Raw genomic sequence first — 12,858 nt, 5'->3', positions numbered from 1 at the left:
AAGAGGGGTACTGAGGATAGCAACAGATGGAGGGAAATAAAGTCTTCTGGATGACAAAGGACTCCTGACCTTTGATCTTGGGAAAGCTTGTCTGTGTCTGGGGAGCCTGCTACTTCAGGAGGCAAAGTCCTTGATCACCTTTACTCAGTGATAAAAAGGGGTAATTCCAAGAGTCTGGGGACCTTAATCCACAATGTGTGCGAGCAGCGTGTGTGTGTGTGTGTGTGTGTGTGTGTGTGTGTGTGTGTGTGTTCCCATGGTCACGCACAGGTATACATGTATGTGTGGAGGTCAGAAAACAATCACGGGCATGCCATCCCCCTCCTTTGAGGCAAGGTCTCTGGCTTGAAGCCTTGACTAGACGTGCTTGGCCACTGATCCCCAAAAGACCCTATTTCCATCTCACCAGTACTGCAATTCCAAACACTTTGCCACTATGTCAAACATGGGTTCTGCAGATCAAACATTTTAAAAGGAAAATGCAAGCACTTTACCGAGTGAGCCATCTTCCCAGACCCAAGGAATCCTTTGGGATAGAATGATATGGATCTAAGATTACAGGCTCTGAAATTTTGCTGCATGGAGGGTCCTTCCAATGGAGTTCAAGGTCAGCCTTTTTCTGATGTTATTTTTAAAAAGTGCCTGTCTCCAGGTTCTAGCGTGTGTAAGGTCTGGGTGCTATTACTTGCTGGATCTCAAAGTACTGCTTGTACCTGGTTTAAAAAAAAAATGCTGCGGTATTGGTTCCATATTACCTGTGTGACAGTTTATAGTGATTCTGTTGTTAGGAGATGGCTCTCAGTCCTTATTCACAGATTCGTGTTTCCCGGTGGGAGTTGACGTGATCGCCATCAGGAACATTGATTAAGATGATCCATCTGACTTCACTTTGTCTGATGGATGGCCTTGGTTTGTGGTACCTTAAGCCGTTTTGCAACTTGCTCAGTGAAAGTGAGTCTTCCTCGTTTGCTGTTGATGTCTTCAGGAATGCTCCACAAAGTAAATGCTATTTCTAATAACCTTTGAATAAAGAAGAAAAATAAAGGTTGACAAGATGGCACCCGGTGAGGGGGCTGACAATGTGAGTTCATCTCTGGAGCCCATGTATCGAGGAGAGAACTGACTTGTTAATTATCCTCTGGCCTTCACATATGCATCTTGGCCTACATACCTACCTACCTACCTACACACACACACACACACACACACACACACACACACACACACACACCAATAAACAAAGAAAAATACAGCTTTTAAAAGCTTTAAAGACAAAAATAAAAATGAAGAAAGGCAGGCCTTGCCTTCTTTGTTTTAACATCTACTATTTCTAGTGATTTTAGATCCATATTGTGTTTGACTATGGTTAGTTTTGTCCCTGGAGACATAGCCCGGGCTGATCTGGAACTCACTGTGATCAGCGGATTAGCTTCCAAGTTGTAATAATCTGATCACCCTGCTTCGGCCTCCCAAGTGCTGCAATCACAGGCAGGCACCACCTCTGTGTGTCACTAGTTATTAGTCAGAATTATCCAGTTTTAGCGGCCTTAATTGTCAGGAGACACTAGGACACGATTAATCATGAAGTTTGTATCACAGCCTCAGCGGTGGTATCCACCAGCAGTGTGTGGATTGGTGAATCTAGCGATCTATATTCGAGAAGCTTCCTCTCAATGGCACAGGGCCTGTTCTCTAACAATTCCGTGTATTGTTAGCCTTTCTGTAATAGGGAACTTTCCTGGGAGCAGAACTCCACCTCTATCCTCCTAGGAGGTTTTGTTCTTGCTTTGGCTAAGTGTGAGAGCTAGATTGTCTGTCCCAGCATTCCTCAGCCTCAGTTTTCTATTCTTTTTTTTTTTAAAGCAGAAAGTTTGATATATTTATCCAGAAAAGGGACTGCAGGAGCATGACGTTTGAGAGGAAATCTCTTAGTCAGCAATCCTGTTGATTCCAACTTTTCTCATCCTGATGAGGCTCTCTTGTCTGAAGCTCTTCATGCACTCAGGTACTTTGCATGATGCCTGATGTGGTCACTGACGAAGGTTGCAATGAGGTGGTAGCTATGATCATAACCCTCTTGGAGCCTAAAATCAACAGGGATTTTCTTTTCTGTGCAGGCAGCGATGAAGTTGTCAGGGAGTAACTGCCCATCTGAGAGAAACTCTTCATCTTTCCTTGATCAGTTAGTATGTCAGTCTGCGAGCCCCAATAGGCCTTCATGAGACAGGCTGCCTCCTATGCCTTCCGTTCACTTTGATCTGGTCCCAAACATCCATTAAAAGCTTTTTTGCCCCAAGGACAGAGCACAGGGTTGCAAATTGGAAGAAATGCTGACACAGATCTGTATTTCCCAGAATTTTTCTCAAAGCACAAATCAGAGCTCCGTGGCCTCCCACGGAGTGACCTCTGTGGGTCCACCGGGAAATTGGCATTTATGAGTTTGCGGAAGCTCCTCTGTTATGTAAGCCTACATTCTGCAGTTAGCGTTCCAAGGATCTTCGGTGGCATTCACGTAAAACCCAGCACCAGTGCCAAAGTCCCAAATGTCATCTTCTCCTTTAACATCGAAGCCACTTGGGAGTCAGGGGTGCTGCTCCAGGAGCAATGACCACAAGACGGTGTCCTGAGGTAGCTTGCTGATAGCCAGACTTTGATATGAAATTTTGTTCTGTGCAAGTTAAGCCAGTGCAGGGCACTTTCCTCACTTTCATTTTACATTTCACTCAACGCTGCTGTGTTCGAAAACTTTCTGGAGGCCGCCAAAGCACCTGATGCTGGAAATCCGTTTTAGCACCATTCTTCTCTTTGGTGAGGTGACAGTTTTCTATTCTTGATAACAGTGCTCTACCATTCTGGCATAAGAAGTATTAATTTTATATGAAAATTTTAATCATATGTATTTATTTGGGGTACGCGTTTACCTGTATGTGTCAGTGCAATACCATACATGCCTCAGCCTATATGTAGATGTCAGAAGACGACTTGCAGGAATCTGTCCTTTCCTTCTGCCGCATGGGTCCCCGGGACTGGACTCAGGCCATCAGGCTTACAGCGAGTACCTTCACCTGCTAGCCTGCCTCGCTGGCCCTTTACCACAAAGTTTGAACAATTAATGCTTAGATTGCTGCATTGGCTGCTTTTCATGGCTGTGCCAAAACACCTGGCAGGGTACAGCTTAAGAAGGAGGGATTTATTATGGCTCCTCATGTGAGGGTAGGTGTAGGCATAGGTGTAGGCAGAAGCCAGGCAGTAGCAACAGCATTGCGAGCTTGGTCATAGCAAGGTGAGCCAGGAGACAGGTAAGAGGACTGCTCACATTTGGATGCCTTTCTCCTCTACCCACTTCACTGAGTCCAGGATCCCATAGAATTGTGGAACTGACTTTCAGAGCAGTCCTTCTCTCTTCCGGCAGTCCTCTCTGGAAACCCTTCACAGACATCCCTAGAGGCGTGTCTCCTAGGCGATGGTGGTCCATCAGGTTGATACTGATGAAGAATCACCATCATCGTGGCTTACAGAGATGGTACGTTAAAACGCTAGCCATCATTGTGGGGTTTTTTTGCTGAAAATTTTTAGACCATGAGTTCACTTTATCTGTAAACCTACATAGGATAATATGAACCCAAGACTGGAGAGAAGGTTGAGCAGTTGAGAGCACTTGGTACTCTTGTAGAGGGCCAGGGGTTTGGTTTCCAGCACCCACATGGTGACTCACAAACATCTTTAACTATAATTCCAAGGGAATCTAATATGCTTTTCTGACCCCAACAGCCACCAGGTACATATATGGCATACATACATACATACATACATACATACATACATACATACATACAGGTAAGACAGTCATAAATATTTTTTTAAAAATAACATAAGCTTGGTTTACACAATTAAGTCAACACCCATCTGTTAATATAAGAAGAAAAGAAAACACCTTTAGACTAATTAAATTTATCAGGCTTTATTTGTGCTGAGAAAAGACTTAGGAATCAGAGAGTAGCCTGAGCCAAGAGAAGGTTCAGAAAGAAGGTTCCAAGAACAAAGCAGGCTGGGGATATTTATGGACAGGAAGAGGAAGTGATCTAGAGGAAGAACCTGGTTACTTACATCTCAGTATTTGCATTCATCTCTGGGCAATTTGCAGACTGTGATTGCCTGAAAGTTCAGCTGATGTGATTGAGATTCTCTTATTTGTTACACGAATAAACCCCCTTAGGCTCAGTGCATGACTGTATTCAGTTCTGTTTCGGCTCAGTCAGGTGACAGGTGAATAGAAGATCAGAGTCTGCTTAGGGGCTGATGGTGAGGGGATGGGACTTGGGGGCCCGACCCCTGCTGCTGAGGTCATCCCAGGGTCAAGGCTATTTGTGGGCAAGGCTTCCAGTGAGGGAGGGATAGCACAGCCAGTTCTAAGCCAAGGAAACTTGCACCACTGTCCAGGGCCAAGCCTCCATAAATCAAAATCCCCATTGCTTCACTGTCTAAAATATTGGGCTTGTTATGCTGTTCAAAAGAATTCTCTGAGAGCCTTTGCCAGTTTGGTGAACTATATCATTTATTGAATTGGGTGGTGGCTAGTAATTTACTTAGTATAACATTAAAAATACCCCACAGTTTTTATAATCTTGTTTGTCTTCATTTCTCTTTTGTTTTTTTTACATAAATTGAGATCCTATGGAACTAATGATCTCCTGACTTTTAGGCAGCTCAAGTGAAGAGCCCAGAACTTCAAACCTTTGTCCTCTAGCCCGAGGAGATTTTTTTTTTACTTTCTTTTTTTCATTGGATTTTTTAGAATTTTCACTTCATATATTATCCCCTTTCCCAGTTTCCCGTCCATAAGCCCCCATCCTATCTCCCTCCCCCTTCTTCTATAAGTTACTCCCTCACCCATCCACCCATCCCTTCCCACCTCCCTGCCCTGACATTTCCCTACACTGGGGGTGGGTGGGTGGAGTGATCCTTGGCAGGACCAAGGTCTTCTCTACCCATTGGTGCCCAACAAGACCATCCTCTGCTACATATGCAGCTGAAGCCATCGGTCTGTCTGTATGTACTCTTTGGATGGTGGTTTAGTCCTTGGGAGATCTGGTTGGGTGGTATTATTGTTCTTATGGAGTTGCAAACCCCTTTGGCTCCTTCAATCCTTTCTATAACTCCTCCAGTGGAGACCCTGTTCTCAGTTCAATGTTTGGCTGTGAGCATCTGCCTCTGCATTTGTCAGGTTCTGGCAAAGCCTCTCAGGAGACAGCTATATCAGGCTATAGTCAGCACGCACTTCTTGGCATCAGTAATATTATCTGGGTTTGGTGGCTGTGTGCATATGGGCTGGATACAATCCACAGACCACAGCTCAAGAAGAAGGACGATCAAAGTGCGGATGCTTCAGTCCTTCTTAGAAGGGGGAATAAAAATATTCATAGGAGGAAATACGGAGACAAAGTTTGGAGCAGAGACTGAAGGAAAGGCCATCCAGAGACTGCCCCGCCCCAGGAGATTTTGCAACAGCAGCTAAAACTCCAATTCTGGGCCTTAGGGAGAGGGAGGGAACACAGTCGACAGGTAGTGAGTGTGTCAGTTCAGAAGGTGCTGTCCTGAGGAGATCTAGTGTGGAGGTGCTGGATTCTCTTCCTTACCATTTATTCATTTATGTCGTTTTCAAGGCTCTTTAGTTCTAGGGTCCCGTAAGGCAGCAGCTCTGCCACTGGGCACTGTCTCCAGCTCTGATTCTTTCACTTCTTTCTTTAAAAAGGTATTTATTTCTCTGTATTTTATGCTCATTGGTGTTTTGCTTCCTCGCATGTCTGTGTGAGAGGGTTGAAGTCCCTGGAACTAGAGTTACAAACAGTAACCGCCCTGTGGGTGCTGGAAGAGCTGCCAGTGCTCTTAACCGCTGAGCCATCTCTCCAGTCTCCCCACCCCCATTTCCTTAACCAGCACTTTAGGGAACACTTGTGGAGCTGTCCCCCCCCCCCCCAGTGAAGTATTTCCTCATGAGATGACCAGGGCAGCGGGTTTATAAAATTCACAAGAACGTTCCCAGATCCTCAGTTCCTCTCGAGCATTCCATGAGCGTAAGCCATTGCCAGAGAGAGGAGACTCTTGGCAAGTGGTGTAGAGTACAAGTAACTGCAGCTTTGCTGAGTCATCACCCACGCTGTGGTGGATTTAAAGAAATATTTTATATTTATGTCTGCTTTGTCTGCATGTGTATGTCTATGCCCCCCCAGAGACCAGAAGAAGGATTGGATTCCTTGGGACAGGAGTTACAGATGGTTGTGAACTGCCAAGTAGACTTGAGGAATTGAACCCGTGTCCTCCGGAAGAGCAGACAGTGCTCTTAACTGCCAAGCCGCCTCTCCAGCCTCTTGGGGTGGGCTGTTAGGTAGTACAGCTACGTGAATTGTCCATGTGCCTGTAAGTCACCCCTCACCCACTTACCCATGCTCCCTTAAGTAACTCCAGGAAGCTCGCTGACTTGCTAAACTATAGGTGGGTGTGGTTGTTTGTTTGGTCACCACTGGTGCCCTATCTGGGGTGAACAGACACTTGTGGGTCCCCAGGAAAAGTATTTGTTGGTAACAAGTACTTACACGTCAAATACGGTTCTCAGCATTTTACACATTTACTTCCTGTTGCAGAGGCAAAAACTAACCCAACCTCCCTTACAGGGGGAGAAGCTGAGCTGGGGTAAGGTCGAACGTGGTGTCGCAGGGCTAAGGTGGCCGAGTGCGGATTTGTACCTGAAGAACTCTTCGGTGCTGCCACCCTTTCTGATGTTGCTAGTTCTGGGGTCCTCTGATGGTACCCTAAGAGTGTCTGCTGTCTGTCTTAAAAGGTACTCTATAGAATGTGCACATGTGTTCAACTGCACATATGTCTACCCAGCATATGTGTGTCTGTTGCCAGAGGAGATCAGAAGAGGGTGTCAGATCCCTTGGAATTGGAGTTAGAGATGTTGTGAGCCACCACGTGGGTGTTGGGAGTTCCCTGCAAGAACGACAAGTGCTCATAACCACGAAACAACTTCTCCAGACCCCAGTGTCTAGTGTCTTAAAATGATGCCTGGGCTAGCACACTGTTGAGACAATTAACCCTAAGAAATTGTGTTTCCTCTTTGTTGTTGCTGTTGTTGTTGTAGTTATTTTTTTTCAAGACAGGGTTTCTCTTTGTAGCCCTGGCTGGTCTGGATCTCGCTCTGTGGACTCTAACCCACAGAGCTCCACCTGCCTCTGCCTTCCGAGTGCTGAGATTAAAGATGTGTGGCACCACTGCCAGCCCTCCCTCAGGAATCTTATCCTGGGAGAAGGAAAAGGCTGAAGCCTGGTGCCATCCAGGGGAGGAGCTTGTCTCCAGAAACAAATTTCATGTGATTCTGCAGAGAGACCAGAGTTTGGACAGTAGTGATGGGCAAGGCCTCACCTTGACCAGGATGGCTTGGTTGTCATAAATTTTACTTCTGTTTAAACCTGAACAACATGTCAAGACCCCAAGATGGATTTGGCAGTGTTGGGGGGGATGAGCAGGTGGTGAGTGGGAGGGTAGGTCTCCCTGCATTTCTTTTTTCCTCTTCCCAGTGTGGTCACAATGAGTCAATTTCCCTTGTCTGATTTTCATTATTAGTTGTATATTTAATAAGCCTGTTGAGGTAGGATGGCTGGCCTGGTTTGTTTAGGGCTGCCAGGACCCAGGCTCTGACTTGGACAACTTGTAAAAACTCTCATAACAATTCCAAATGGAAGAAACATGACTGAGTCAAGTACCATATGTAAACCCGAGACCTTGGCATCCATGAAAGGGGGACACAAAACAGGCTAAGGAGAAGCTTGGCAGTCTCCACAGACAAGCCCATCTCCTATCTACTGATGAGATCATAGATTCAGAACAAGGAGGGGACTTTCCATCTTCCCTTGGGAAAGTTCAATGTTCCAACTTCCTGTAAAGATACCACAGATGGACACTTTGCTTAAGAATGATGGGCGTGGGGTTGGGGATTTAGCTCAGTGGTAGAGCGCTTGCCTAGGAAGCGCAAGGCCCTGGGTTCGATCCCCAACTCCGAAAAAAAGAACCAAAAAAAAAAAAAAAAAAAAAAAGAATGATGGGCGAACGCCATCATTAAACCACAGAACTGAGAACGGGACACCTGTTGAAGGGATCAGAGAAAGGACTGAAAGAGCTTGAAGGGGCTTGAGACGCCATATGAACAACAATGCCAACCAACCAGAGTTTCCAGGGACTAAACCACTACCCAAAAACTATACATGGACTGACCCTGGGCTCCAACCTCATAGGTAGCAATGAATAGCCTAGTAAGAGCACCAGTGGAAGGGGAAGCCCTTGGTCCTGCCAAGACTGAACCCCCAGTGAACGTGATTGTTCGGAGGAGGATGGGGAGGGGAACACGTATAGAGAAGGGGAGGGGGAGGGGTTAGGGTGATGTTGGCCAGGAAACCAGGAAAGGAAATAACAATGGAAATGTAAATAAGAAATACCCAAGTTAATAAAGATGAAAACAAAACAAAACAAAACAAACAAACAAACTCAGGTGACAGCAGATGCTGGCAAGGATGTGGAGAAAGAGGAACATTCCTTCATTGTTGTTGAATCCAAACTGGTACAACCACTCTGGAAATCAGTCTGGAGTTTCCTCTGAAAATTGGACATTCCATTACCTGAGGACCCAGCTATACCACTCCTGGGCATATACCCATATGCTCTAACATACAACAAAGACACATGCTCCACTATGTTCGTAGCAACCTTATTTATAATAGCCAGAAGCTGGAAAGAACCCAGATGCCCTTCAACAGAGGAATGGATACAGAAAATGTGGTACATCTACACAATGGAGTACTATTCAGCTATTAAAAACAATAACTTCATGAAATTCATAGGCAAATGGAGTGAACTAGAAAATATCATCCTGAGTGAGGTAACCCAATTACAGAAAAACACTTGGTATGCACTCATTGAAAAGTGGATATTAGCCCAAAAGCTCGAATTACCCAAGATGCAATCCACAGACCACAGGAATCTCAAGAAGGAAGATGACCAAAATGCGGATGCTGCCACTTCTTCTTTTTTTTTTTTTTTTAAAGATTTTATTCATTTATTATATGTAAGTACACTGTAGCTGTCTTCAGACACACCAGAGGAGGGCATCAGATCTCATTACAGATGGTTGTGAGCCACCATGTGGTTGCTGGGACTTGAACTCAGGACCTCTGGAAGAGCAGTCGGTGCTCTTAACCACTGAGCCATTTCTCCAGCCCGCCACTTCTTCTTAAAAGGGGAAAAATATCCATAGGAGGGGATATGGGCAAAGTTTAGAGCAGTGACTGAAAGAATGGCCATTCAGATTCTGCCCCACACGTGGCCCATATATATACAGCCACCAAACTAGATAAGATTGATGAAGCTAAAAATTGCGTGCTGAAAGGGACTGGATATAGATGTCTCCAGAGAGACACATCCAGAGCATGGCCAATACAGAGGTCAATGCTAGAGGTGAACTGAACATAGTATTCCCTTGGGGGGAATTAGAGGAAGGATGGAAAGAGTTGAAGGAGCTTGCAACCCCATAAGAACAACAATGCCAACCAACCAGAGCTCCCAGGGACTAAATCACTACTGAAAGACTATACATGGACTGACCCAGGGCTCCAACTGCATATGTAGCAGAGAATAGCCTTGTTGGTGGAAGGGGAAGCCCTAGATCCTGCCAAGGTTGGACCCCCAGTGCAGGGCAATATGGGGGGCAGTAAGGGGGATGGATGGGGGGAATACCCGTATGGAGGAGGGGGAAGGGATGGGAGATGGGGGATGGGGGCTTATGGACAGGAAACCGGGAAAGGGAATAACATTTGAAATATAAGTAAAGAAATATATAGCTCAGTGGTAGAGCGCTTGCCTAGAAGCGCAAGGCCCTGGGTTCGGTCCCCAGCTCCGAAGGAAAAAAAAAGAAGAAAAAAGAAATATATCTAATCAAAAAAAGAATTATATAAATATGGTTTTCAAATATATATATACTATGTATCAAACATAATCTTAAATATGTATCAACATATAATGACCTATACCAATGTATGAAAAATAACCTAATTTCAGTATCAATATATGAAATTTTGTACCAATGTGACTAGTATGACCTTAATTTTGCATCAAATATAAAGATTTCTACCAATGTAAAAAAAAAAAAAATGATGGTCCCTGCAGCTACCTCTCTGAATGACCAGCACACCTTTCAAAAAACTGTTGAGCAGCAATTTGGCAGCTGTGGCAGAGCTGTAAATCGGTCTGGGATCCTTTGATGGGGTAATTGTGCTCCTGGGAAAGTAGGGGGTGGAGAGACTACACAAAGGTGCAAAAATTAGTATGCTTAATAGCAGAAGTTGGAAACAGCCCCAAGTTCTGACAGTAAGAAAATCTCTCCACTCTCTAGAACAGGCCCGAATAATGAGAATCGAGGAACAAGTTTAACTGGCCAGGCTGTGAGCTATATTGACAGGTACAAAAGGAGTAGAAGTAAGAGGAGTCTGGACTTCAGGGTTACAATGACATAAGATGACATAGTCCTTGATAAAATGTTCTTACCTTTTCTTTCCACGCTAGAGGTTGATTGACCCCCATGCGTTGTACACGGTAGGCAAGTGTTCTTCCACTGAGCTATATCCTCAGTCTTGATTAACGTTTTTGGAAAAAAAATAGTTAAAACTTTACAAATGTCCTCCATGCCTAAGAGTGTAGCCTATGGATCACAGGTTTTTAAGTTATTGTGAAGTTTTCATGTACGAACACATTATACATTGGGCAACTTTCTGCCAGCCCTCCTCCCCCCTTTGCACACCCTTGCCTTCTCAATTAGTTCCCTTCCTTTCCCTAGATGCTTTAGCTTTTTCTTTATTTGGTGGGGGTTGGGGGGTCAGAGCTCTCCACTTTGTTCTATGAGACAGGATCTCTCACTGAGCTTGCCAATTTACACTGGTGGGCCAGTGAGCCCCAGGGAGCCTTCTGTCTTCACCCCCAACCCCAGCACTGGGATTACAGAGGGTAGACCACTGTGGCCAGGCTTCGTGTGATGCCAGAGATCTAACCCCAGTCTTCAAGCTTTCATGGCAAGCGCATCACTATGGAAGCTCCACCCTAGCCCTTGGCTCTACTTTCCAGTTTCCTCCGTGCCAACGATGATTTTATGCAACTGTATCAAACTTAGGAGAGGCAAACAAGACCTGACGTGTGTTTCTGAGAATGGTTAAGCCACTTAAAATGATTATCTCCAGCTGTAGCCATCTTCCTAAGAAGAGCACAGCTTCATTGTCCTTTATGTCTGGAAAACGATTCCATTTTGTGTGTGCATACTACGTTTCCTTTATCCAGACACCCGTGCTGGTCGCATACCATGGCTACCGCCATCAGTGCTGCAGTAAACAGCAGTGTACAGATATCTTTTTGCTTTGTTGATTTGGAGGCCCCTGGGTCAATACTCAGGGTGGTATAGCCAATTTATAAGCAGATGCCTTTTTAGTGTTTGGAAAAAACACATGCATGCACACTACAGCATGTGAATGGGGGTCAGAGGACAACCTTGGTTGTCTGTTTTTGTCCTTCACCTTCCGTGAGGCAGCATCTCTTGCTGTTTACTGACCTGTAAAGGATTCTCTTGTCTCTGCCTCCCATCTGCCACAGGAACTCTGGGATTATAGATATGTTAGCACGACAGCTGGCTTCATGTAGTTTCTGGGGATCCAAACTCACAACCTCACACTTGCACTGAGTCATCTCTATGGGTATTTTTTTTTAAAGGAAAATGTTTATTAGGAAAACATGTTTATTGTGACAGCATCAAAATTCCAAAAATACCTTAATCACTATTTTAAGGAATGGCAGACAAAGAATATTAAAAATGATATGATGGAATTTCATCTTTGGCATGAATTGTTCAACTGAAAGAAACTAGAAAGAAATTATACGTGTGATTGCCTAGGGGGAGAGAGAGATAATTTATACAGTTTTTAGTACATACTGAATTTTTAAAAATTAATGTATTACTTTTATAATTGGGTTATAAAGTTACTCTAAAAATGAAAAATAAAGCCAACATAGCCAGGAGTAGTGGTTCCTATCTAGCCTATAATCACAACACTCAAGAAACTAATGCAGGAGGATTGCTACTAGTCCCAATCAGCCTGAGCTGCACAGCAATATTACTAGTAGGATGATTTCTTGCCTAACTCCCCCTACCAGATATTAATCATTATTTTATTCAAGATTTGTGGAATGTCTATCACCCAGTCCAAGACTGTGTGGGCCAGGATCAGTCAAGTCAGAGAAGTGAGGCAAACAAGGAAGTCACTGTCTGGGGTTCAGTAAAAGAGCTGCGAATTATTTCTTCTGGCCATTTCTTTGTATCGGCTGTGTTCCCTTTTATTATAATATTCTCTCTCTCTCTCTCTCTCTCTCTCTCTCTCTCTCTCTCTCTCTCCCTCTCTCTCCCTCCCACCGTGTGTGTGTGTGTGTGTGTGTGTGTGCGCGCGCGCGCGCGTGTGAACGTGCGCGCTCATGCTTGCCTGTATATACATAACATTCCTACAGAGGACAGCCTATGGGGACCAGACTGTCCCTTCCACCATGTGGGTCTGGAGGACAGAACTCATGTGGTCAGTCTTTTTTTTTTTTTTTTTTTGGTTCTTTTTTTCGGAGCTGGGGACCGAACCCAGGGCCTTGCGCTTCCTAGGTAAGCGCTCCACCACTGAGCTAAATCCCCAGCCCCTCATGTGGTCAGTCTTAGTGGCCTCTACCCACCAAACCATTTTGCAGGCCTTTACTATTGTTTTAGAATGCCCTGTTTTGCTTTCAAAT

General features: G+C 44.8%; 1 pseudogene; it reads right to left on the bottom strand.

The window, feature by feature from the left end:
* Positions 1–1,947: 1,947 nt before the first annotated feature.
* On the bottom strand, positions 1,948–2,815 carry LOC134483969 (S-formylglutathione hydrolase-like; annotated as a pseudogene).
* Between the last annotated feature and the right edge of the window lie 10,043 nt (positions 2,816–12,858).

This window comes from Rattus norvegicus, chromosome 1 (assembly GCF_021556685.1).
Source record: "Rattus norvegicus strain SHRSP/BbbUtx chromosome 1, alternate assembly SHRSP_T2T, whole genome shotgun sequence".
NCBI lineage: Eukaryota > Metazoa > Chordata > Mammalia > Rodentia > Muridae > Rattus > Rattus norvegicus.
This window is presented reverse-complemented; position numbering and strand designations above follow the sequence as displayed.